At 43.1% G+C, this 24562-nt stretch overlaps 1 pseudogene; it reads left to right on the top strand.

The window, feature by feature from the left end:
• The window catches only part of LOC119521210, a 28926-nt pseudogene extending 4710 nt beyond the window's left edge, over positions 1-24216 (top strand).
• Positions 24217-24562: the final 346 nt, after the last annotated feature.

Below are 24562 nucleotides of genomic sequence, written 5' to 3'. Positions count from 1 at the left end.
AGGTTCACTGACTTGGGGCTCTGGTTATAAACTAGAAAATAGCATCAGAAGACACTGTCAGAATCAAGAGAGGGATCAAGTGAATGGTTTAGAAAGGATCAGAAGTCTACATTAGGCTAATGTGACCAGGTTTCCTGGAGGACATGGGTTTTACAGAACCATCCAAGGAAACAAACAATAGAGCCCAGAGTGCGGGCTGCAACAGTCTGTTTTCTGCATCGTCATCTCCTGCTCTCATCAAGCTTGGAGTGCGGGCAGGCAATTGGCCGTGCCTTTGCTCTGATCTCAGCTCCCCATTTTTTCATCCATCAAGTGCTCATCTAGTACCCGTGAGTCACTAGGCACTGTGCTAAGGACCGTAATGGAGAGCAAAAGAGACACAGGCCCTGCCCTCAAAGGACCATTAACCAGCCAGGGGAACGGGCAAGCAAACAGCAATGATGTTAAAGTTCAAGGGGCTCTGGGAGCCCATGGTGGTACATCAAATTCCAGGGGACAGAAGCTGGAGCCAATGGGTGCACTACCAGTCCCTGTGGCAGGCAGACTCTAAGATGGCACCCAACGATCCCCATCTCTTGGTGTCCGTGCCTTGGATATTACCCTCCCCTTGAGGGTTGGCTGGTTCTGGACCTGTGATTTACTTCTAACCAAAAGACACAGCAAAGGAATGTCACTTCTTTGATTAGGTTATAAAAGATTGACTTCTGTTTGCTAGTAGACTCTATTTCCTTCTTGGCTTACAGGCTTTAATGAAGCATTCTGCCCTGGTGCAGAGGCCCACATGGCAAGGAGCTGAGGCTGGTCTCCAGCTGATGGGCAGTGAGGAACTGAGACCTCAGTCCAATAGCCTGCAAGGATATTGAATCCTGCCAAAAACCATGTAAGCTTGGAAGTGGATCCTTCCTTAGTCAAGCTTTCAAATGAGATCCCAGCCCTGGCTGACACATTGATTGCAGTGTTGTGAAAGTCCCTGAAGCAGAGGACCCAGAAAAGTCAGGCCTGGATTCCTGACCACAGAAACTATGAAATAATTGTTAAGTAAAATAAAATGACTTCCTACACTGGGCATTGCCAGGAGGGAACCCCTTCTGAGAAAGGATTTTCTAGAAGACATAAACAGCTGACCTGCAGGGGCTTTCTGAGAAAATGGAATAATGGAATGCACCCTACAATATTGCAAATAAGCAACACGTGGTGATAAAACAGTTTGATCCACTACGGACCGCTTTTCAGAATGGACAAACATACCATACTAATCAATCTATATCTGCTCCCCACTTTGTAAGACCCCCCCCAAGTAAGATGGAAACGTAACATCAGTCATTCAGAACACTTCCTCGCTTGCTTCTATGTTTGCACTATAGAAGCTATCCCTTTCTAATCCCTTGGCAAAGCTCCTTTCCATGAGTGATTTGGATGCTGCCTGATTCATCAATCATCAACTGAGCAAATAAACTCCCATAAACAATCTCTTTTCTAATAATTTTAACAGTTTTGACATAAGAAGTGGGATCCAAAGGAGACTGCCGGCAGCCCTGGAGGCAGCAAGAAGATCAAGCGAAATATACTTGCTGAGTACTTTGTGCTCTGTGTCCCTGCTCTCTTGCAGCACCGAGTTCAGTGGGTAAGTTCCTCTTGGATCTGAGCTCAATGAGTCAAGCTGAGCTCTGACTTCGTTTGAGCAGTGCTAGAGTCTAGTTATCAGACTAAGAGTCTGGAGAGAACCCAGATAAAACAGGTCTGGGAATCAGACTAAGGGTCCAGCTAGTGTCGAAGTAAAACAGGTGTTGGGATCAGACATGAAGACTTGAGGTCTCAAGTAAGTAACAAGGATTCTTCTTTGTCAAAAAAAATTTAGAATCTGAGGCTCCCCCACCTCAGATACTGACAGGGTACATGTTTAAAAACTATGGACCCTGAGCTTGTTTATTTTTACAAAAATGGTAAGACTTTACTAAGGATAACTTAGGATTGCGGTGGCCACAATGGGGTAGTTTTCGTTTAGATAAAGTAGTTTTTCTCAGAGAACATTTGGAAAATAAGGGATCCTGCATCTCTCAAAGGCAATGGAATGCCTATTTTGATTGGTATTCGGAGGCAGCAAAACGAATTAGTAATTCCAAAACAGCCTCACTAAAATACCCTTACAATAGCCGATTAAAAAAAAAACTTAAGAAACAAGAAGTACAGACAACGGAGGACTCTAGACAAACTGCCTTGACTCCAGCTGTACTTTGGCCCCTTCTCTTTATCTCCTTTGCCTAACTACTCTGAATCTACTAATCTTTTTTCTCATTTACCTTTTTACTTGGAAGATTAGGAAGAAAAGGAAACTAGACTGATGATCTGTAAGGTTTAAACCAACAATCACCACCCTTAATTCATGGTCAAAGAAGGAACTCAAAGGCATAATATTTCAGAGAAGAATTTAGAATTCTTTTAGGTGCATAAAATCCAGGGTTACGTGACCTATATCAGCTTGTACACGTTGGTATGAACCTCAGATGCTAAATCCTGGGAGGCAAAAGCTGACTGGACTGAACTGGAAAGGGACCTACAGGATCCTCTTTCCAACAATAAATCTAAGGGTCAAATAGCTCCAAGAAACAGGGCAAAGCTTCTAGAAGATAACACATCAGGGCAAAGAAAAGCTTAAAAGTCTCCTCCGCAAATATGGACAGGAAAGCTTTAGCCCTTATATTAAGCAATTAGCCTCAACTTATCCTATCTGTCAAGAACAAAATTCTGATAAAAAGCTAAAAGTGGGGAAGGACAGAAAGCCATATTTTTTATATAACCTAGTGAGTGTTGTATTTCTATACGTTTTCTGTGTTTCTGTGATTTTATGTCTGACTCATGGCTGACAAATTTTTAATTGACACGATAAGCTGTCTATTGATGTCTGTTCGTATGCTTTATGTATGGGATTTTACCTACCTCCAGAGAGTATTACCAAATTAACTGATAAAACTCCTTAAAAGAGTTGAATTCAAATTGACTTAAAGGTAAATAAGAACTTACATATAAGTTACTCCTAAAATTAAGGAAATTAGGGAAACTGAACTTCTAATGTTTCCAATGAAAAAAGATTATTTATAAAACTAAACTCAAATGTCTTTTTTAAAAATCACATTTACATAATTTAGACAAACATGACCAGTTTAATATTGTTAGTTAATTAAAAACAGCTAAAGTAAAATAGTATTCAGAGTTATCAATGTTAAGTATAATAAACACGTACAATTTTATTCTACATGGGTATGGTCTTCCTAAATTTATACAGTTTTACTGATCAAATAAGCTAGCATTATATCTACTAGATTTTTAAATTGATGAAAAATGTAAATTTGTGTTTAATCAAATTGAGTTATTATTCTGGCAAAATTTATTTCAAGAGTAATTGTGTTTTGTAGGATGTCAGCTAGAAGTTTCCAAGATATTTTGATAACTTAGATATGTAGGTATGTAGGATTTGTTTTTGCTAAGGAAAGAGTAGTTTTGTCCTAAAATGAAATGACTAACTGCTGCAGAATGAGAAACAAGAATGTGTACGACAAAACCAAAATGGATATGGAAAATTGTAGAAGGTCTGTGGAAAAGTTTTATTTGTTGAAGTCAAGGTTGGCCAAGATTTGATGGGCTTTATGATTTTTAAGAGTTCTTTTATTAGATAGTAGCTTCATGCAAAACTAGAATTTGATTTTCATTCTGTCAAAATGACAAAATTTTCTTGGATTATTGGTCTGCTCTTAGTAAAAGGTTGTAAAAAGTTTTTCCTAACCATCTAAGTAATCTGCCTAGAAGGCAAAGATTCTGTATACTTATCAGAATAATCTCCTGTGCTTTATATTGACCTTTATTGTTTTAAAGAATGTCTTCTCATTTTTGAAAGAACTAAGTTTTTGTGGTAGCTGTTGTTTTTTACAATAGCGTTAGCCTAATTGACTTACAAAAGCTTTCATTGTCACTTTGGTTAACTAGGGAACCATATATTATTTCACAATGATCCATAATCCTATTCAACAAAATGTTCAAACCTGACAACTTTTGACATTTTACCTTTCCAGAACCAAATCCAGGATGACATCTTTTTTAGAAAGGAGTTTTATTGAGATATATTCACATACCATACAATCCATCCAAAGTGTACTATCAATGGCTTTCAGTATAATCAGAGTTGTGCATTCATCACCATATTCAATTTTAGAACATTTATCATTACTCCAAAAAGTAAAACTCCACACCCCTTGCAACTCACCTCTAAATCCCTCAATCCTTCCCCAGCCCTACATAACCACTAATCTAATTCTGTCTCTATAAATTTATTTATATTTACATTTTATATGAATGGAATCATATAATACATAGTGCATTGTGTCTGGTTTCTTTCACTTAGCATAATTTTTTAAATTATTGTATTTTTTTATCAGAGAAGTTGTAGGTTTACAGAAAAGTCATGTAAAAGATACAATGTTCCCATACACCCCCCTATTGTCTACACTTTGTATTAGTGTGGTACATTTGTCACAACTGATGAAAGAATATTAAAATATTACTGTTAACTCTAGTCCATAGTTTACATTAGGTGTATTTTCCTCATATACCACCCTATTAGCACCTTGTAATAGTGTTGTACATTTGTTATAATTCATGAAATAGCAGTCTTATTTTATACTATTAACCACAGTTCAACATCCACCAAAGGGTTCACTCTGTTATAGAGTCCCATGTTTGTCTTCTAATTTTTCTTCTGGTAACATACATGACCCAAACTTTCCCTTTCCACCACATTATTTTTCTCCTTCTGCTTGCTTTGGAATTAGTTTGCTATCCTTTTCCTAATTTCTCCAGGTGTGCAGTAAGTTCTTTGATTTTAGCACTTCTTTTTTAATGTAGGCATTTAGGGTTATAAATTTCCCTCTCAGCAGTGCCTTAACTGCATCCCAAAAGTTTTCATATTTTATGTTCTCATTTTCATACTTCTCTAGATATTTATTGATTTATCTTGCAATTTCCTCTTTGACCCACTGATTCTTTAAGAGTGTGTTGTTTAACCCCCATATATTTGTGAATTTTCCAGTTCTCCATCTGTTGTTGATTTCCAGTCTCATTCTGTTATGGTCAGAGAAAGTGCTCAGTATAATTTCAATATTTTTAAATTTATTGAGACTTGTTTTGTGACCCAACATGTGGTCTAACCTGGAGAATGATCCATGAGCACTTGAGAAGAATGTACATCCTGTTGTTCTGGGGTGCAATGTTCTATGTATGTGTATTAGGTATAGTTGTTTTATCATTTATTTAGGTCGTGTTTCCTTATTGATCCTCTGTTTAGATGTTATATTGATGAGAGTGGTGTGTTGAAGTCTCCCACTATTATTGTAGCAATGTCTATCATTTCCTTCAGTTTTCATAGTGTTTGCCTCATGTACTTTGGGGCACCTTGATTAATTGCATAAATATTTTTGGTTATTTCTTCTTAGTGAATTGCCCCTTTTATTAATGTATAGATTTTTTCATTGTCTCTTTTAACAAATTTGCATTTAAAATCTATTTTATCCGAAACTAGTATAGCTACCCCAGCTCTTTTTCGGCTACTGTTGGTATGTGTACCAGTCTGAATATATTGTGTCCCCCAAACGCCATTATCTTTGATGTAATCTTGTGTGGGCAGATGTTATCAGTGTTGATTAGATTGTAATTCTTTGAGTGTTTCTTTGGAATGTGCCCCACCCAGCTGTGGGTGATCACTCTGGATAAGTTCCATGGAGGTGGTGCTCCGCCCATTCGGGGCAGGTCTAAGTTGATCAGAGGAGCCATATAAATGAGCTGACATAACAGAGGGAACTCACTGCAGCTGAGAGTGACATTTAAAGAGGAACCACAGCCAAGAGGGTCACTGTGAAGAATGCACAGGAGCTGCAGATGAGAGACAGCTTGAAGACAGCCGTTGAAAGCAGACTTGCTCCAGAGAAGCTAAGAGAGGATAAACACCCCAAGTGCAACTAAGAATGACATTTTTGAGGAACATTTCCTAGAGAGGAACGTCCTGGGAGAAAGCCATTTTGAAACCAGAACTTTAGAGCAGATGCCAGCCATGTGCCTTCCCAGCTAACAGAGGTTTTCCAGACACCATTGACCATCCTCCAGTGGAGGTACCTGATTGCTGATGTGTTACCTTGGACACTTTATGGCCTTAAGACTGTAACTGTGTAACCAAATAAACCCCCTTTCATAAAAGCCAATCCATCTCTGGTGTTTTGCATTCCGGCAGCATTAGCAAACTAGAACAGTATGGAATATCTTTTTCCAAACTTTCACTTTCAACCTATTTATGTCTTTGGGTCTAAGGTGAGTCTCTTGTAGACACCATACAGTTGGACAATAAGTTTTTATCCATTCTGATGATTTGTGTCTTTTGACTGGGGAGTTCAATCCATTAACATTCAATGTTATTACTGTAAAGGCATTACTTTCTTCAACCATTTTATCCTTTGACTTTTCTGTCATATCTATTTTTTCTCCCTTTTTACCCTTCTAGTTACCTTACTGATATCTTTATTTCTACACTCTACTCAAAGCCATTCTTTCCTATATTTTCCTTTCAGCCTGCAGAACTCCCTTTCTTATTTCTTGTAGGGTAGGTCTCTTGTTGGCAGACTCTCTCAGTTTCTATTTATCTGTGAATATTTAAAACTCTCCTGCATTTTTGAAGGATGGTTTTGCTGGATAAAGAATTCTGGGATGGCAGTTTTTCACTTTCAGTACTTTAAATATATCATACCACTGCCTTCTTACCTCCACAGTTTCTACGAGAAATTGGCATTTAGTCTTATTGAGTGTCCCTTATGTATGATGGATTGCTTTTGTCTTGCTGCTTTAGGATTCCTTCTTTAACTTTGACATTTAACATTCTGCTTACTATGTGTCCTGGAGTAAGTCTATTAGTATTAATTCTGTTTGGAGTATGTTGTACTTCTTGGACATGTATATTTATATCTTTCAAAAAAAGAGTTGGGAAATTTTCGGCCATAATTTCCTCAAATATTCTTTCTGCCCCCTTTCCCTTCTCTTCTCCTTCTGGGATGCCCATAACATGTATGTTTGTGTGCTTTATGCTGTCATCCAAATTCCTGAGACCCTGCTCAATTTTCTACCAGTCTTTCTTCTATCTGTTCTTCTACCTGTAAGATTTTGATTGTCCTCTCTTCTGGTTCACTGATTCTTTCTTCTTCCTGTTCAGATCTGCTGTTGTATACCTCTAGTGTATTTTTAATCTTTTCTATTGTGCCTTTCATTTCCATAATTTTTATTATGTTTCTTTTAATAATTTCATATTCATCTTTATGCCTACCCAGTGTCTTCTTAATAACTTTATCTCTTAAGCAATATTTTCCTTATTTCCTTGAATTGATTTAGGAGATTTGTTTGAACATGATTGATTAGTTGTCTCAAATTGTGTATCTCCTCCAAAGTTTTAATTTGTTTCTTTGGGCCATATCTTCCTGTTTCTTACTATGGCTTTTAATTTTTCACTGATGTCTAGGCATCTGATTATCTTGATGAGTTTACTCTGAATGTCAGTTTCTCTCTCTTGCTTAGGGTTTTATTGTTGATCAGCTTTGTGTTAAGGGTATTCTTTGACACTTGGTTCAATTTATTCTAGACCTTCAGAATTGCTCATGTTTGACTGATCAGATTTTTCCAGCTCTTCTTCATCCGATTCTTGTCCTCAAGATGCAACACAATTTTTAAAGTTGCACCATTTGTGCAATTGTTGCATACCCAGGAAAAAGCTTCCTTTCCTCTCTTCCTTCTCTTGGAATCTAGATCTGTTCTGTTGGTTCTTGTTTTGCCTCTATAGTGTTTTTACGTTCCTTTCATTGCCTGTAGCCGCTTCTGCCTGGAGGGTTAATTCTGGGAGGAGGGTCACCAAAGACAGGACTTTCCCAAGTCAGTATATCCCAACCAAAACAGAGCCAGAGAGCCATGAAGAGGGCACATACCAGCTTCAAAAAGCCTTGGTGAGAAGGTAAGGAAGACACCAGAAGCCTTTTTGATGACTCCCCTAAGCTGTGATTTTCTGGCCTGTCCAGCAGATAATGCTCTTCAGCAAACTGTTCCCCACAGCCCTGAGGAGGCACTATATTTTTAAACTTTCACTGCCTTCATCCTGTATAGGGTGGGCTGAAACAGCAGCTTAGAGATAGGACCCAGCAATCTGAATTTGCCGGTCAAAAACAATAATCAGTGTTCAGTTGTGCCCTCCCCTTTTCTTTAGGATGAGGACTTCCATGTCCCTTTCTGTCCTCAGCAGCCAGTCAAGGACTGGACCTTGAGGTGGCCTGCCTTGAAAGTGGGGGTGGGCACCGGCAGCCACTGTAGAGCAAGCTACTCACAGTTTTTCAGTGCAGCTTCTCAGCCTTTTTCTCCAGCACTTCCCTGGATGCTCCACAGTGCTCCCCTGGCCTCCACAGCCCCAGAACAGTTGTTTCAGACAGTTCCTGCCTGTCCTCTAGCTGTTTTGGATGAGGAGTGTATCCTGAGCTCCCTACTCTGCCACCTTCCCTGGAAGTTCTCCCCAAAATGACATCTTCTTGATCTCGGACTACCTTTGGGATTTTCCAGATGATAAAGGAATTGTTCTTCCAACTTGTAAAAAGAGAGGTGTTAGAAATAGGTTTTATGTGATATGCTATCAGTTTCATGGGAAATGTCAAATTAAAAAGGATGTTCTAACCTTCCTTTGGTTAAATCCACATGGGTAAAATATTATTAATATAAATATTCCAGGAATTACATAAGGTTCCCAGAGATCTGTCAATGTCCTCACTGTCTATAAGATGTCCTAGCACTGGTCTGCCTGATATCAGACAACAGTATAGGGTTATCGGTCATGATCTCAGTTATTCTCAAAATACGTTTAATGTAATCTCATAAGATATTCACTTTAGTAAAACAGCAGAAAGTTAACCATGCTCATTTTAAGTCTTCAGACATCTAAAGCTAGTTTTTATTTTTATGCTTCCCTGAAAACACTTGCAACCAGCTATATGCCAGAGTGCTTCCTCTTCAACAAGGACTACTTCTAAGAGCTAAACGCAAAGGATATGCCGTGTACTTCAGGACACAGGCTTCCAATCACATTGCTTAAGCAACTTTGAGACCATACCACCGACTGAGTCAAGATCTCCAGAATTCTAGTGAAGAAGCCAGTGGGTTAAGATTGCTAACATGAGATTGAGCAGAACAAGGATTAATTACCTAAGACTGAATGAACTGGTAATTATAGGTTATATCTGGATTATTGCTGGTATTTTAATGTTCTATTTTCTAGATACAAGGTATCCCTTACTTTTTTCCCTTAAACTATATATAATTCATAAAACATTTATCTTTTTCTCCCTACCTGATTCTTCCATAATTTGGAAACTCTTATAATATTCTTAATTTTATGGTAAAAAATTGCATACGTTCAATAGGAATCTGTCCTCCTTGTTAACGGGACATAATTGGAAACACTGATTATATGACCATGGCTTTAGTTGGAATGCCATGTTTGAGAATGATGCTTATGCAATCAGACGTGACCCAGACTTTTAAGGAACTAAGGTTGACTGCATGGAGCCAATGCTTCCAAAACCCTTTTGGAAAAACCAGTCTGGTACCTGACTTCAGGGCTCCCAGCCTTTACAGGTGAGTAAGGAAGGTTACTTTCTGGCAGGCATAGGAACCATATGATACTCTGAGGACCTCGAGAAAGAGGAATTCACCAAATTCAATAGGTACTGCAGGTGAAATCTGGTGTTGAGTCTTGGCTTGGCTTCCTAGGCTTGAGAGGCTTTATTTAAAAATCCAATCTGAGGTTCTTTATAAAAACTTCCAACAGAACAAACATAAAATGGCCTTTATCATAAATTACCATTCCTGCTGCACCTATGTAAATAATTAAGCCAACTTTAATGAAACCAGCTTTTTTTTATGGCCAAAGATAATCTTTCTTGGGGTTATCTTTGAGCAAAAGGAGGGTGACTGTAGAAAGAAATTTTGTGTTTCAATAGAAGAATAAAGCACACTCCTGTGTGTTATCAGATTCTGCTCCTGTTCATTGTCTGCACTATTTTGCAACTGCTCTGTAAACTGCAGATAACTTCATGGTTTTGTTCCCTACCTGTAAATTGAACTGGATCCTGCTACCCTAAATGCCAGTCAGAAAGCTAACTTAGGATCTTTTGTACATTGAGCCTCAAATTGAAAAAAAAAAAAAGGGATAATACCTCCAATCCCTTGACCTACAATGTTCCATTCTTTCATGACCACCACCACACCTTCCCTAGAAACATACGATATTTTGAAATATATATAAAGCCATGAAACAGAGATTTAACACTACCCTTGATGCTCTTCAGGCTCTCCAGGCTGAAGCTGACAGCTTAGCATCAGTGGTCTTGCGAAACAGATGGGCTCTTGATACTCTGACTGTCCATGAAAACGTTGCTTTTATATTAATAGTTCTGTGTTCTAGTTGCTAATGCTGCCGAATGCAAAACACCAGAAATGGATTGGCTTTTATAAAGGGGGTTTATTTGGTTACACAGTTACAGTCTTAAGGCCATAAAGTGTCCAAGCAATTGGGTGCCTTCACTGGAGGATGGCCAATGGTGTCCAGAAAACCTCCGTTAGCTGGGAAGGCACATGGCTGGCGTCTGCTCCAAAGTTCTGGTTTCAAAATGGCTTTCTCCCAGGACATTCCTCTCTAGGCTGCAGTTCCTAGACATTCCTCTCTAGGCTGCAGTTCCTAGTTGCCCTTGGGGTATCTGTCCTCTCTTAGCTTCTCCGGAGCAAAAGTCTGCTTTCAACAGCCATCTTCAAAATGTCTCTCATCTGCAGCTCCTGTGCTTTCTTCAAAGTGTCCCTCTTGGCTGTAGCTCCTCTTCAAAATATCACTCACAGCTGCACTGCTTTCCCTCTGCCCATCAGCTCATTTATGTGGCTCCACTGATCAAGGCCCACCCTGAATGGGTCAGGCCACGCCTCCATGGAAATATCTCATCAGAGTTATCACCTACAGTTGGGTGGGGCACATTTCCATGCAAATCTAATCAGCACCAAAATGTCTGCCCCACAAGACTGCATCAAAGAATATGGCTTTTCCTGGAGGACTTAATACATTCAAACCAGCACACTCTGGTACAGAAAATATTTTAAAGGACCAAGTAAAGGTATTTAATGAAATCGGCAGGCTCAAACATTTCAATGGACAGACCTACATCCTGACTTGAGTTCTTGGTTTAATGGAATATGGAGACAAACTAGTATGCTTTGGATTTATGCTTTGAATTGTGATTATCAGCAATATATTTTTATTTCTCATTGTACTAACTGCATAAGATATTTATAAACACATTATGTTCAAATTCCTTGTTGCCCTCAAAATAGATGAGTCCTCTTAAGGTAGCTAATCAAAAGGAAAATGAGATAGAAATGGGACAGTCTCTAGTGGACCTAGACTAAAATTAAAAAAAAAAAAAGAACATTCACCCTGACTCAGAAAGAGGTCCACACCCACAATCCACTCAACTCTGTAAGTAACCCTAATCCAAGGGCCTTAAATGTAATTGAACAGCCACCCAATGAATCCCACTGCTATCAAGAAAAAAAAAAAAAAAAAAAAGGAATAGAATGACCAGAATGACTGACCAAGCCTACTTGAAATTAATGGTGGCAACCAGAGTGTTTTGGTGAAGTTTCCAATGACATCATTGGAGCAATGACCAAAGTGAGTTACTGTTAAGTAAAGTAAAATGTCCACTTGCATTGGGAATCCCCAGGAGGGGCCCCTTTCCAATAAGAGATTTTCCAGAAGGCAAAAACAAATGATCTGTAAAGGCTTTTTAAGAAAATGGAACAATGGAATTCACCCTACAGAATTGGAGATAAGCAACACCTGGTGATAAACCAGTTTCAGTCCAGTACAAATAGCTTATCAGAATGGACAAGCATGTTACACTAATCAATGTATATCTGCTCTCCACTTTGTAAACCCCCCCCCGTGTAAAAAGAAAACTTAACATCTGCCAATCAGAGCATTTCCTTGCTTGCTTCTGTGTTTGCGTTATGTAAGCTTCCCCTTTCCACTCCCTTGGCAGAGCTCCTTTCCATACGCAGTTTGGATGCTGCCCAATTCATGTATCATAAACTGTCAAATAAACTCCCATAAATAATATTTTGTCTAATATTTTTAACATAATAAATGTGTGTTGTTTTAAGCTGCCAAGTTTGTGGTAATTTGTTATGTAGCAGTAGCTAACTAATACAAATCTAGATTAATGGTTCATGGTTTGGGGAAGGCAAGATATTTATAAACACATTCACCAAGCCAGATATGGTCTGGACATGTAAGTTGAGTCCCTGCCTGCTGTCTGAATGGCTCGGTTCTCAGAGGTGGTAAAGATGGGAGAAACAGCAGGGGGCTGGGCTGCCACCAGATGCCTGAAGTCACAGCTGTCTCTTTGCCATGACCAGGGCTTCCTTACATGAGCCATTCCCTAAGTTACTCAAGCTAGTGGCCAGGAATCGAGTGCCATTTATCAGACCTTGGCCTTGTCCCCAGCACAGTCAATTCCTTCAAACACTTCAACCACTGGGTTTGTCCAGGACTTGGGCCAGGCCTGGGGACATGCAGGGAGTAGAATGCAGCCTGTGACTTGGAGGCACCCGTGGGTGAGCAGAGGAGAAGCTCACTGGTCATGGCCTCCCTGGCCTAGCTGCTGCTCCCACAGCCCTGCTGCCCTCGTGCAAAGGACCCCACCTAAGTCACTCAGACCTGACACTGTCTCAAGGAAGTCAATGAGGGACAGAGTGAGCTTCTATTGTAAGGGAGGCAGTGATTCAATCTGAGAAAACAGGAAGCTTCTTATTTCAAAAATCTCTACAGACCAAGTGTCAAAGGTAGCTCAATCATTCACCATTCCTTCAGGTTAAGCATGATGGCCTGAGACCTTTTTTAAGGCATGAATCCCCCAGGACAGAGAATCCTTCATGTCCTGTCACACTGGTTTTAATGTATGTAGCAAGCTGATTTATTGCTGGCAAGAGAGCTCAGGATTTAGGAATCTCTTGAAGAAATCCATTGACGCAAGCTTTGGTGGTATCTCAACAAAAATGAAAACGTGACAAATTCAAAGACCTTTAAGGGGTAGAATTCACAACTTGGTGATTTATTGGATGTGGAAGTGAAGGGAGGCATTAAAGACCAATCCTGGATTTCTGTCTTGATCACCTGGTAAATGGTGTTTCCACACTCTGCAAAGAGGAGCCACAGTGCAGAGGGTGGTGGGTGGGGAATAAGGTTTTGAGTTCCATTTTCAACACATACGCTGAAGAAGCTGAGAGACTTATGATGGAGGTTGTTGGTTCTGCAGGCCTGAAACTACAGACAGGTCCAGCTGCAGATATTCGGTTATTGTTGGCGTCGGGATGATTTTTGAGGCCATGGGTGTCAAGGAGAAGGTATAAAGGAAAGGAAATATGTGGATCAGTGACCAATATAAATGGAGCTGTGTACCTTCTGCCCCAGCAATTCCACTTCTAGAAACAGATACCAAAGAAATAATCAGAAACATGCAAAGAGGCATGCTTAAGGATAATTATGACCGAGTTATTTATGATTGAGACAAATGGAAGTAATCAAAATGTCCAACAAGAGGAGAAAGTACAGTTTCATTTCAAATTATGGAATAGTACACAGCTTTCAAAAATCAAGTTTGTAGAATGTTTGACTTAGATATCCATGCTAAGTTGCTAAGAGGAGTAAAAATGTATAGTGTAGAAATTACAGTAGAATATCATTTTTGTATATGCACTGTGCCGGTTTGAATGTATTATGTCTCCCAAAACTCCATTATCTTTGATGTAATCTTGTGTGGGCAGAGGTTTCAGTGTTGATTGGACTGTGATTCTTTGAGTGTTTCTGTGGAGATGTGCCCCGCCCAACTGTGGGTGACGACTCTGGATAATTTCCATGGCGGTGTTTCCCCACCCATTCAGGGTGGGTCTAAATTAAATCACTGGAGCCATATAAATGAGCTGGCAAACAGAAGGAACTCAGTGCAGCTGAGACTGACATTTTGAAAAGGAGCTACAGCCAAGAAGGACACTTTGAAGAATGTACAGAAGCTGAGAGAGTAGCTGCAGATGAGAGACAGTTTGAAGATGGCTGTTGAAAGCAGACTCTTGCTCCAGAGAAGCTAAGAGAGAACAAACACCCCAAGAGCAACTAAGTGACATTTTTGAGGAACTGCAGCCTAGAAGGAACGTCCTGGGAGAAAACCATTTTGAAACCAGAACTTTGGAGCAGATGCCAGCCACGTGCCTTCCCAGCTAACAGAGGTTTTCCAGACACCACTGGCCATCTTCTAGTAAGGGTACCTGATTCTTGGAACATTACCTTGGACACTTTATGGCCTTAAGACTGTAACTTTGTAACCAAATGAACCCCTTTACAAAAGCCAATCCATCTCTGGTGTTTTGCATTCCAGCAGCATTAGCAAACTAGAACATGCACACACACAGAAAACATACTGGAAGGTCATACACTGAAACATTAACTGTGTGATTTAAATATGATTAGGTTTTTCTTTTGTTCTTTTTGTCATTTTCTCTACATTGACTTTGAGCAGCTTTTATAATTAGGAAAAAAGATGTTCTTTTTAAAGTCTCCCTTTTGATTCACTGAAGATATCACAAGATCAGAGCTAAGAACAGTTATTTTAACATCTTCCTTCCTGTCTTTACCTTGGGTAAATAGGCCTCCACAGGAATCCCACAGGGAAGCTCCCTGCCCTTACATCACATCGCCAATTTCACCCTCAGCACTCTATATAAACACTATTCTGCAGCACTAGGTCTCAGCCATTAGCAGGCAAATATGTGGCAGCTTCTTTCCATTTACAGCCCTCATCATCTGCAACTCTGCTTTAAGGACTCAAAATTATGGTCTGCCCATAGCCTACTTAAAAGTTCAAGTAAGACTTACCATTTGAAAAACTATAAAATGCATCTGACAGTGTGACATGCTTTCATGCACAGCTTCCTAAAGTGCATGCTAACTAATCTGTTGCCCTTTCCTCCCAGGAGCCCCAAGAGCTTTCCACAGCAAATGCCTCCTTAGGACAAACTCAGGAGCAAATGAAGCTGGGCACAATGATGGCTGGTACAGTCATTTGCACTGGTTCTCTTCTCAGGGGAAACCAGGACCTCTTCTGAACTCTCAGAGCACTAAATCACAGGTCAGAAATTGTTCAAAGTATTCTATGGTTTAATGGCCCTACTATCTAGAATGATGGTTCACAACTTCCAAAAGATAGTTCCCGAACTACCCTCTACCACTTGCTGTTATCACCACCATTGAAATGCCTCTAGCATTGGAATGGATATTGTTTGGCATAAACACAATGAAATTCTTTGCCTCCGAAGACTCCTACAGAAGCTTGTCCTAACACTGTAGATCCCCCTCGCTGACAATGCTTATGATACAAAGAGCAGCCACTGGGCTTAATGGGCTAGCCCAGAGCACATCAATTATGGCCCATGGTTCAAATCCAGCTTGCAGTGCAAAACTGAAAAATTTTTACTGACATGTTAAAAACTTAAGAGTTTCCACAGAAAAATAAAAATATCACTTCTCTTGAAAAAATCCAGAGAATCTGACACCAGGCCTCTTTAACGCCTACTGCAACTTTTAGACAAAATGCGTGCTCACCAGCTTACCTCTGCCGTCTCTGGCCTGTTTCGGTCCAGGAAGCATTGCAATACCAGCTACCTACTGCCTGCCCACCCAAATGGGGGAAAAGGAAAGAAAATATACTTCCTCCCTTTTGCTGTTCTCAACACTGGAGTCTTAGTAACTCGGTGGAGGTTTCAAAGAGCAGCTTCTGGAAGCTTGGAGCTTGTCTCCTGGAACTGAGCAGGCACATGCAGATAGAAACATGTGCTACCAGAATGAAGATCCCATGATTTAGGGAAACCCTTGGTCCTAAATCATTTAGCCCCAGGTGTAAGTGGAAGAAAGTGATAATGGCAAGGAAAGGAAAGAGAGCCCAGTCTTTGTCCAATGACTATTTCCTTTTAAGATAGTGGAGAATCTAAATGTGAATACAAACATCATTCAAATGAAATGACTCCTAAAGCAATTTACATAACTATTAGATCAGAATCTCCAGTATAATAAAGCCTGCCTAGATAATTGGGACTATTTGGATCTTTTGGACAAGGATGATGACATACTGTTGGTGCCTCTGAAGTAACAGAGTGAGTGTCATCTTTTAAGGTTATGAGCCAGTCCTGAAATAACAAACAAGATTATCTGGCAGACTTTGCCTGCAGGAGAGAAGTGTGTCTTGCCCCATGAGAGAGAAAGCCATCCCAAGGCTTTCTCCTGGTGAAAAGAAGCCTATTGATCACTGCTCCAATATTCCACCCTAAGGCATGGTCATCTTACAGACAAACTGAGAATATTATATCAAGTGTGTCCACAACAAAACAGTGAAACTGCTGAGTGTTCATGTCCTTACCAACTCTCACGGTGCCCTAGCAATTTCCCATGTCCCAGCCTCATGGACCTTGCTCCCATCCGCCTAACATGATGTAAAACACAAAAATAAAAGAGAAAGTCATTTTTTTAAGAGAAGTCAGAAACTCAGACTTTCAAATGAAATGCCCAATTTTTAATTGTTGGCTACCAGTGCAATTAGTTAAAAAGTAGGAGGAAGATGGGAGCGTTCCCCTCTTAACAGGCATGTATAGAACATTCTTTCAGATATTTCTAAGACAATCTGGTTAATATAATTTTCCCCTCTTCATATTATTGGAAGGGCCCCTTACCTCCTAATAACTCGTATCTCCCACTGTCCCGAATCTTGAAATTCTAGCACTGGGCCCTGGCCACCCCATTTAAATGAACAACCACTCTCCTCTGTGCCCTAGACCCCAGCACTCCCTCTTGTGTTATATCTGGCCACCTTGCGCTTTATGTTACCTGATTAGCTTTTGTAGGTATCTGAGTGTCAACCTCTGACCAGTGCCAACCCCCCCCAAAAGCCTTGGATAACTGAGCAGTTTCAACTACGTGAGGCCTAAAGCCGGCCCTGAAGGACATTCTCCAGGGGCACAGCTCCATCATGGGCAGATCTGCTCCAGAGGCATTTCCTCCATCCAGAGGCATCCTGCCTCCCTGGTTCAGCCCATCCTGGGTACTGTTTCTGCTCATTCCCCCACTGCAGGCCTTGTGGCCCTCCAAAGGCAGCTCTCCTGCCACCCACTGAGAATTCATTTCTCCCCATTGGAGATTTCTTGATTCACACAAACAACTAATTCAGAAGGAAGACAAATACTCATCTCAAAGGGGGAGTTTGGAGGCAGGTAGGACTCTTCCTCAAGCTTCTAGGCTCATCTCATGCCACTGGAGGGGGGGAGGATGATTTCGAAAGTGCTTTTGCCCTGAGTCTGGGGCTTGATCAATGTGGTGACCCCTCCAGACAAGAGGCAAGCACAAGTCAAGTGCAAGGCCCCACATAAAGGGCTTCTTTGGGATTAAAAATCAGGGCTTTGAAGAATCATCTGGCCTGGACTGCTCATGACTCTGAATACCCTGTGGTATGAGACAGGGATAATAATATCTCCTTTAGAGTGTCACTGTGAGCATTAGATGAGGTAAGGTCTGTGAAACTCTTAGCACTCAATAAACAACATCTGCATCTGTTGTTGCTGTTGTTATTTTTATATCAGTCAAGGTTCTTTAATCGCAAGCAACAGAAATCAGCTCTGGTTAACTTAAGCAAAAGTGGAATAAAATGTGAAAACAGTAGACAGCTCACCAAATTAAAGAAACATCTGGACAAAGAGACACAAAGAGACCAGAACAAGGGCCATTTCAGGGATCCAGGCAGCCAGAGCTAATTAACCCAAACCATTCTAATCAAACTTGCCTCACAGTACTCGAGAGTCAAAAGTCCCAAGAGAGAACCCAACTGGGCTAGCTTTGTCACAGGTCCATCCTGTACCTAATGGGGTGAGGGTGCAGGGTGCCCTGATGGACCATCCTTGTCAGCCTGTACACACTGGGAAAGAGGTAATTCCCAAAGGGAAACAGGGATACTTTTACCAGAAGAAGAGGTTATGGATGTCATACAAAAATCAACTACCGTCCAATGCAAGCCATCCTTGACCTTTGGAGAAACTCACTGTCCTCTGCTTTTGGTATAATCTGAGCAGGCAGAGAGGCCAGAGAAGCACAATCATCAGCTTCTGCTCCTTGAGAAGCGGCTCGTTCTTGCCCACCTCTCCTCTGTTGTCCTCAATCATCTTAGACCCGGAGTCTGCTCTGGACTTAACAGGACCAGGCCACCCAGTCCCTTGTGGCAGGAATGTCACAATCATTCAGGAGAACTCACATTTGCACCCGGGTGATAGCACAAATTCTGCAGTGATTTAACACCTGTTTCGCTTTCATGATATTATTAAAGAATTTTATCTTAAATATTTGAGGTGTGATTCTGCTCCCTCATGCATATGCTGATGAAGAATTTCACACCTGTTGGAGCCTCAGCTCAATTGTTGGTGGGATTTGAAATGGCATCTTTATGGAAAATGGGAAAACTCTTATTACAGTTTAATGAATAAAGTGCATATGATCTAGCTGTGGCCGCTCCTCTCATCCTCCCAGAGAAGCTCACACTGGCGGTAATTGGGGGAATGTGAATGCTGCTTCATGGCTTAATTTTAAAATGTTTTGAAAGACAATATCTGCAGCAATAAAATGCTCAAACACATCTGAGATGTGTTTTGTCTCCTGTCCTAATTATACTAATAAATAAATAGTATTTGTTTCCCTGCACTGTAAAATTAAATCTCCTTCTGAATACTCCCTTCCTATTTTGATAAGAAGGAAGATACTCTCTTGATGAGGGCAATGCTCCTGATGAGAAACAGGAAAAAACAAAGAAGGGCATTAAACATCCAAACACAGCAATGTGGGAAGAATTGCCTCCTAATTCCCAGACATGATCTCTGGGTGGGATATTTTCCAACACATTGCCCAACCCCAACCTCCTCTGTTTGGGAAAATTGCTCCTCAAAATTTTGCTTCTGTGGATTCTCTGTAAATTTCAGTCCTCAAGAGAATCACTGTTGACTGACGCATCCTTCACCACAGTGGGCACCTTGGGGGTTAGCCTCACAAATGATGCCCAGCATTGGTACCCAGGAAATGAACCACCCTGTAATTTCTGGAGAAATTGTGAGAATGAAAAACATTTCCAACTCACTTGTCACTGCATCTCCAGTGCCTAAAGCAGCGCCCACACCATAGCAGGTGACGAAATATTTTTACATTAATCTTGAAAGGCACTGATCACAGGGACAGGGACCCACTTTCCGTGTCATGTTTGGGAAGGGTTTCCTCTTGCTGCTGTTGCAGCTGAGGTTCCAGTTCTGCCCCTAAATGACCGGGTGATTTAGAGCAAGTCCCATTCCCTTTAAATGAGCATAGACTCCAAAGATGGGGGCTGTGAAGTGAATTACTGCTGTTATATTGTCTTTCCAGACCTCAGTTTCTCCATCCACAAAAAGTGGAAGTAGGACAAAACCATGAAGGCCCATCACCTCAGACACTGTGACACTAAATAAAAGCGCTTTTGTACACAAAACTCAGACAATCCTCACGCTGAAAAGACTGCAGAGGTTGACAAGTGCAAGCCCTGCCTCCAGGCTGTTGCCCATCTGCACAACGTTCGTCTGTCCACTTGGCAGGCCAAGGCTATGCCTTCTTTGTGCAGCACCACCAGCCCTGCCCACCACTACTTTCTGTACTCATGTCCACTTCACAACTGGTAGCAAAATCCAGCTCCACAATGCCAAATTTGAGAAACTTACTTCTCATAACAACATTTGGCCCACAGGCAAGGTAATTAAGGATGATCATCTATTTACCAGCCCCTCAGTGTGCTGGAAGCAGGAAGGGGGCAAGGCCACCATACTCAGAAACAGCCTCCACATTTCCACCTCAGAGCCCATTTGGCACTACTTGTAATGTCCTGGATGTTTCTTACTAAAGATGATTGTGAAGCAGTTTGACACACCATGTAGCTCTGATGGGCATGCTACACAGCTTATGATAGCAGAAAACTCTCCATCCAGCTACAAACACGTGTGGCAAGAAACTCCTCTTGCCTTTCCAATGCTGCTTGGGTGCTGCTTCTCTTTCACTGTGCCGAGCTTGGGCAAGTGTCAGATAACATCTCACACGGACGCACTTGCCCAGCCTCTAGGAGCAGGGGCCTTTAGCCTCAGAACCAGCCTGGGGCAGCGTGGCAGGCTCAGGAAACATTTTCTGGAAGGAATGGACTGCAGAGACTCAGAGTCTGGAATTTGGGAGGGCATCATCAAGTGTTTCCTTCTTCCTGACTGGCTCAGTCCCAGCCTTATGGATTCAAAGGGAAGTGAGTGTCAGTCTCTCACAGGCATCAATGGCCACCTCATAACTATGACATTGAGAAGCACTTTTTGTGTAAACCACACACTGTTTACCCATGCTGATACATTGCTATTGCCAACCCCATCCTTTATGTTTGACTCAGAGCCAAGGAACCAAGATGTTCCTCCCCTCAGGAGCTGCCCCATGTATGACAGTCAAAAAGTTACCCTTAATCCAGGTTTACTTTAGCAACTTTCTCTTTGTGTGGGTCCATCTATCTCTCCTTTTGGAGGAAAACAGGAATAAATGCTAAGAAAATCACTGCCACCCTCTCTCTCTCTAAGGGATTCATCAAGTGGCTTCATTCACCAGCCCAGTCTTCAATGCCAGGAGCCTGTGGCTGGCCTCTGTTGGAGTGCATGCTGGTTTGAAGCTGTTATGTAACACAGAAAAGGCCATGTTCTTTTAATCGTTCCTGTAGGTGCAGATCTACTGTGGGAGGGACCCTTTTGATTAGGTTGTTTCAACTGACATGTGACCAACCCCTTTGAAGGTGGGTCATAATCCTGTTACTGGAGTCCTTTATGAGAGAGTAGAGACAGAAAAGCCCTGGAGACACCACAGAAGCTCAGAGAGAAGGCCACTGGAACCAGGAGACAAAAGCAATGAAATCCTGTATCGAAGGACCAGCAGACATCAGCCACGTGCCTTACAATCTGACAGAGGAACCCCAGATGTCAGCAGCCTTTCTTCAGAGAAGGTATCTTCCTCCTGATGCCTTAATTTGGACATTTTCACAGCTTTAGAACTGTAAATTTGTAAACTTAATCTCTGTTGTGCTGGTTTGAATCTATTACGTCCCCCAAAAAAGCCTTGTTCTTTAATGCAATCTTGTGGGGGCAGACTTATTAGTCTTTCGATTAGGGTGGAACCTTTTGATTGAGTGTTTCCATGGAGACGTGACTCACCAACTGTGAATGAGACCTTTGATTAAATTATTCCCATGGAGTTGTGGACCTCCATCCATTCAGGGTGGGTCTTGATTACGTCACTGGAGTACTAAAGAGAGCTCAAGAGCCAACACAAATGCAGATGCTTGGAGATACTGGGAGATGCAGACAGAAGGATGTTTGGAGACGCTGAGCTAACAAATGAAGCCCAGAGTTCGCGCTGGAGAAGCTAAGAGAAGACTCCCAGTCACTTAGAAAGAAACGCCCCAGGAGAACCAAGCAGAGAGCTGAGAGAAGCTAAGAGAGACAGAAGCCCAGAGCGATATTTTGGAGAAAACCATTTTGAAACGCAACCAGCAGATGCCAGCTACATGCCTTCCCAGCTGACAGAGGTGTTCCAGATGTCACTGGCTTTCCTTCAGTGAAAGTATCTTCTCGTTGATGCCTTAAATTTGGATAGTTTTATGGCCTTAGAACTGTAAATTTGTAACTTAATAAATCCCCTTTATAAAAGCCAATCCATTTCCGGAATTTCACATTTCAACAGCTTTAGCAAACCAAAAGAGTGTGATGAGTGGTGGCCTCTTCCCTCCGAGGATGAACTCTCACACTCAAAATCCTGGAAAAACTTCTATCAACTCGCTAAATTCCCAGTGATAAAACTCAAAACAAACAGTTAACGGGGTGAAAAATCTGCCCAACTGAAGCACTGCATAACCTTTCTCCCAAGGCCATCTTCCCTCAATTTCTCTCCACCTGAATTTCCCACCTCTATCCTTTACCAGATCCTCTAGCCTCTCTCCCAGAATGGAGTTTTTTCCTGTCTTGTAAATGTACATGGCCCCAGGCATGGCTTATTTTCCCTGCCATCTTCCACTGCCGGCTACATCAACACCTGCGGTCCTACAACCAGCGCTGCATCCGCGGCTACATTCAGCACGGCGGCGCTGGGGTGCAGGGGGCTGGTGGGTGTATATGAACGAGAGCGCCAGGACTCACCTGTGCAGCTAGGGTGGCTTCTGCATCAATTTCCTCGGTCACTGTAAGCGCAAGTGCTGCCCCGGCTACAGCCGCAAGGCCTCTCGGCCGCCCGTAGAAAACATCCACGAGTGCTGGGACCCCAGTTCCTGCCTGGATGGGAAACGCGGGAACAAACCCAGGAGGTTGGAGCGCGTCGCGATTCAGCCCGGTACCTCAGCCAGTGGGCGGGGCTTGGCGGCGGGAAGGAGTGTGCAGGCGGCAGCCGCTGCTGGGCTCCTTCCACTGCGCGTGCGCCCGCGGCTAAGCGCCTGCGCCCTAGGGCAGCAACTGCCTGGACCTGGACGAGTGTGAGGCTGGAGACACGTGACAACTGCATCTGCACCAACACGCCAGGGTCCTTTGTGTGTTAGTGCCTCTCAGGCGACCACCTGTCCAGGGACCGGAGCTGCTGTGAGGACAATGGTGATGTGACTTCCCCGCGGCCTGCATCAACACACATAGCTCCTACCTCTGTCTCTGCCCCAGGGGCGCCGGCTGGTGGGCGGCAGGAAGTGCCAAGATACAGACGAGTGCAACCAGGACACGGGCCTGTGCCTTCCCCACGGGGCCTGAGAGCACCTGCAGGGCTCCTATGTGTGCACCTGTGACCCACCCGGGACCAGCACAACTGTGAGGAGGGGAAGCAGCCCCACCAAGAAAAGGATTGCTACCTTAACTTCAGTGACACGTTTTGCCGCAGCATATTGGCTACCAACGTCACCCAGCTCGCTGCTCGTTGGGGGCCAGCTGGGGGGACCACGGTGTGATCTATCCCTGCTCAGTCTACAGTTCAGCCGAGTTCCACAGCCTCCGCCCCAACGGGAAGGGCTTCACTGAGGACAACAACATCGTCAACCATGGCAGGCCAGCCCACCGCGACATCGACGAGGGCATGTTGTTCGGGGCAAAGATCTGCAGAGTGTGTGAACATGCAGCCCAGCTACAAGTGCTACTGCAAGCAGGCTCCTACTACGACGGGAACCTGTTGGAGTGCGTGGATGTGGACGAGTGCCTGGACGACTCCAGCTGCCAGAATGGAGTGTGTGAGAACACGTGCCTCAGCTACCGCTACGCCTGCACGTCGCCGGCAGAGTATAGCCCAGGTCCGCGCCAGTGCCTGAGCCCGGAGGAAATGGACATAGACGAGTGCCAGGGCCCGGTAGCCTGCTGCCCTGATCGCTGCGTCAACCTGCCGAGCTCCCGCCCTGCGAGTGTCGCCCACCCTGTGTTCCCCGGGCCCTGTGGCCACGACTGCGGGCACCCAAAGAGCCCGGCCGAGCGCGCTCAGGAGGGACGCGACGTGTGCTGGGACCAGCGCGGAGAGGACAGCACGTGGGCGGGGTCCCTGGCCAGGCCCACAGTCACCTTCCAGAACTGCTGCTGCCCCCAGCGCTGGCTCTGCCCGACGTCACAGAGCGAGAGCAAGTCCGTTTAGAACACTAGCCCCTGCTGCTGCGAAAAGCATCGCGAGATGAAGACGGTTTGGAAGAGGATTCGGATGAGTGCCTTGCATGAGCTGCTGCTGGATACTGGGGTCCGGCGGCGCCGTGTGCGAGTGCCCAGGAGGCTTGCAGCTCCACGCGTCCCGCATCCGCCTGCGCAGTCATTGACAAGTGCCTAGAGCTGAACCAGAGCGGGCTGCGATGCAAGAGCGAGCGGTGCGTGAACGCCAGCAGCTCCTTTTGTTGCGGCTAGAAGGCTGGCTGCGTGCCCCAGAACTGCCATGTAGCAGTTCCCGCCGACGCTGGGGGAGTGCTTGGCTTCTGCTCCTGCCCCGACTCGGGGCTCGACCCAGCGACCCTCCGGGGCCCGCAGACCTCTTCCCGTGCTCTGTGACCCCAGGCCGCCGGATCTGATTCACTAGTGGATGTTCGGTCGCGGGGGCGCTGTCGACCTTCCTGCCAGAGAGCGTTTCCTAGAAACAGAAATCAGATCGTGCCTCTTAGAAAAAAGAAAAGAAAGAAGAAGAAAAAAAAAAAAAAAAAGCTGGCCACTGCCCCTGCTGCTGTTTTATTTTGGTTTATCTTTGGTTATTCCTGATATTTAAAATAAATAAATATTATATTGCAACAGACAATCTGTAAAACCCTTCATTGGGTCAACATGAGAGTCATTTCCT

This window comes from Choloepus didactylus, chromosome 27 (assembly GCF_015220235.1).
Source record: "Choloepus didactylus isolate mChoDid1 chromosome 27, mChoDid1.pri, whole genome shotgun sequence".
NCBI lineage: Eukaryota > Metazoa > Chordata > Mammalia > Pilosa > Megalonychidae > Choloepus > Choloepus didactylus.
This window is presented reverse-complemented; position numbering and strand designations above follow the sequence as displayed.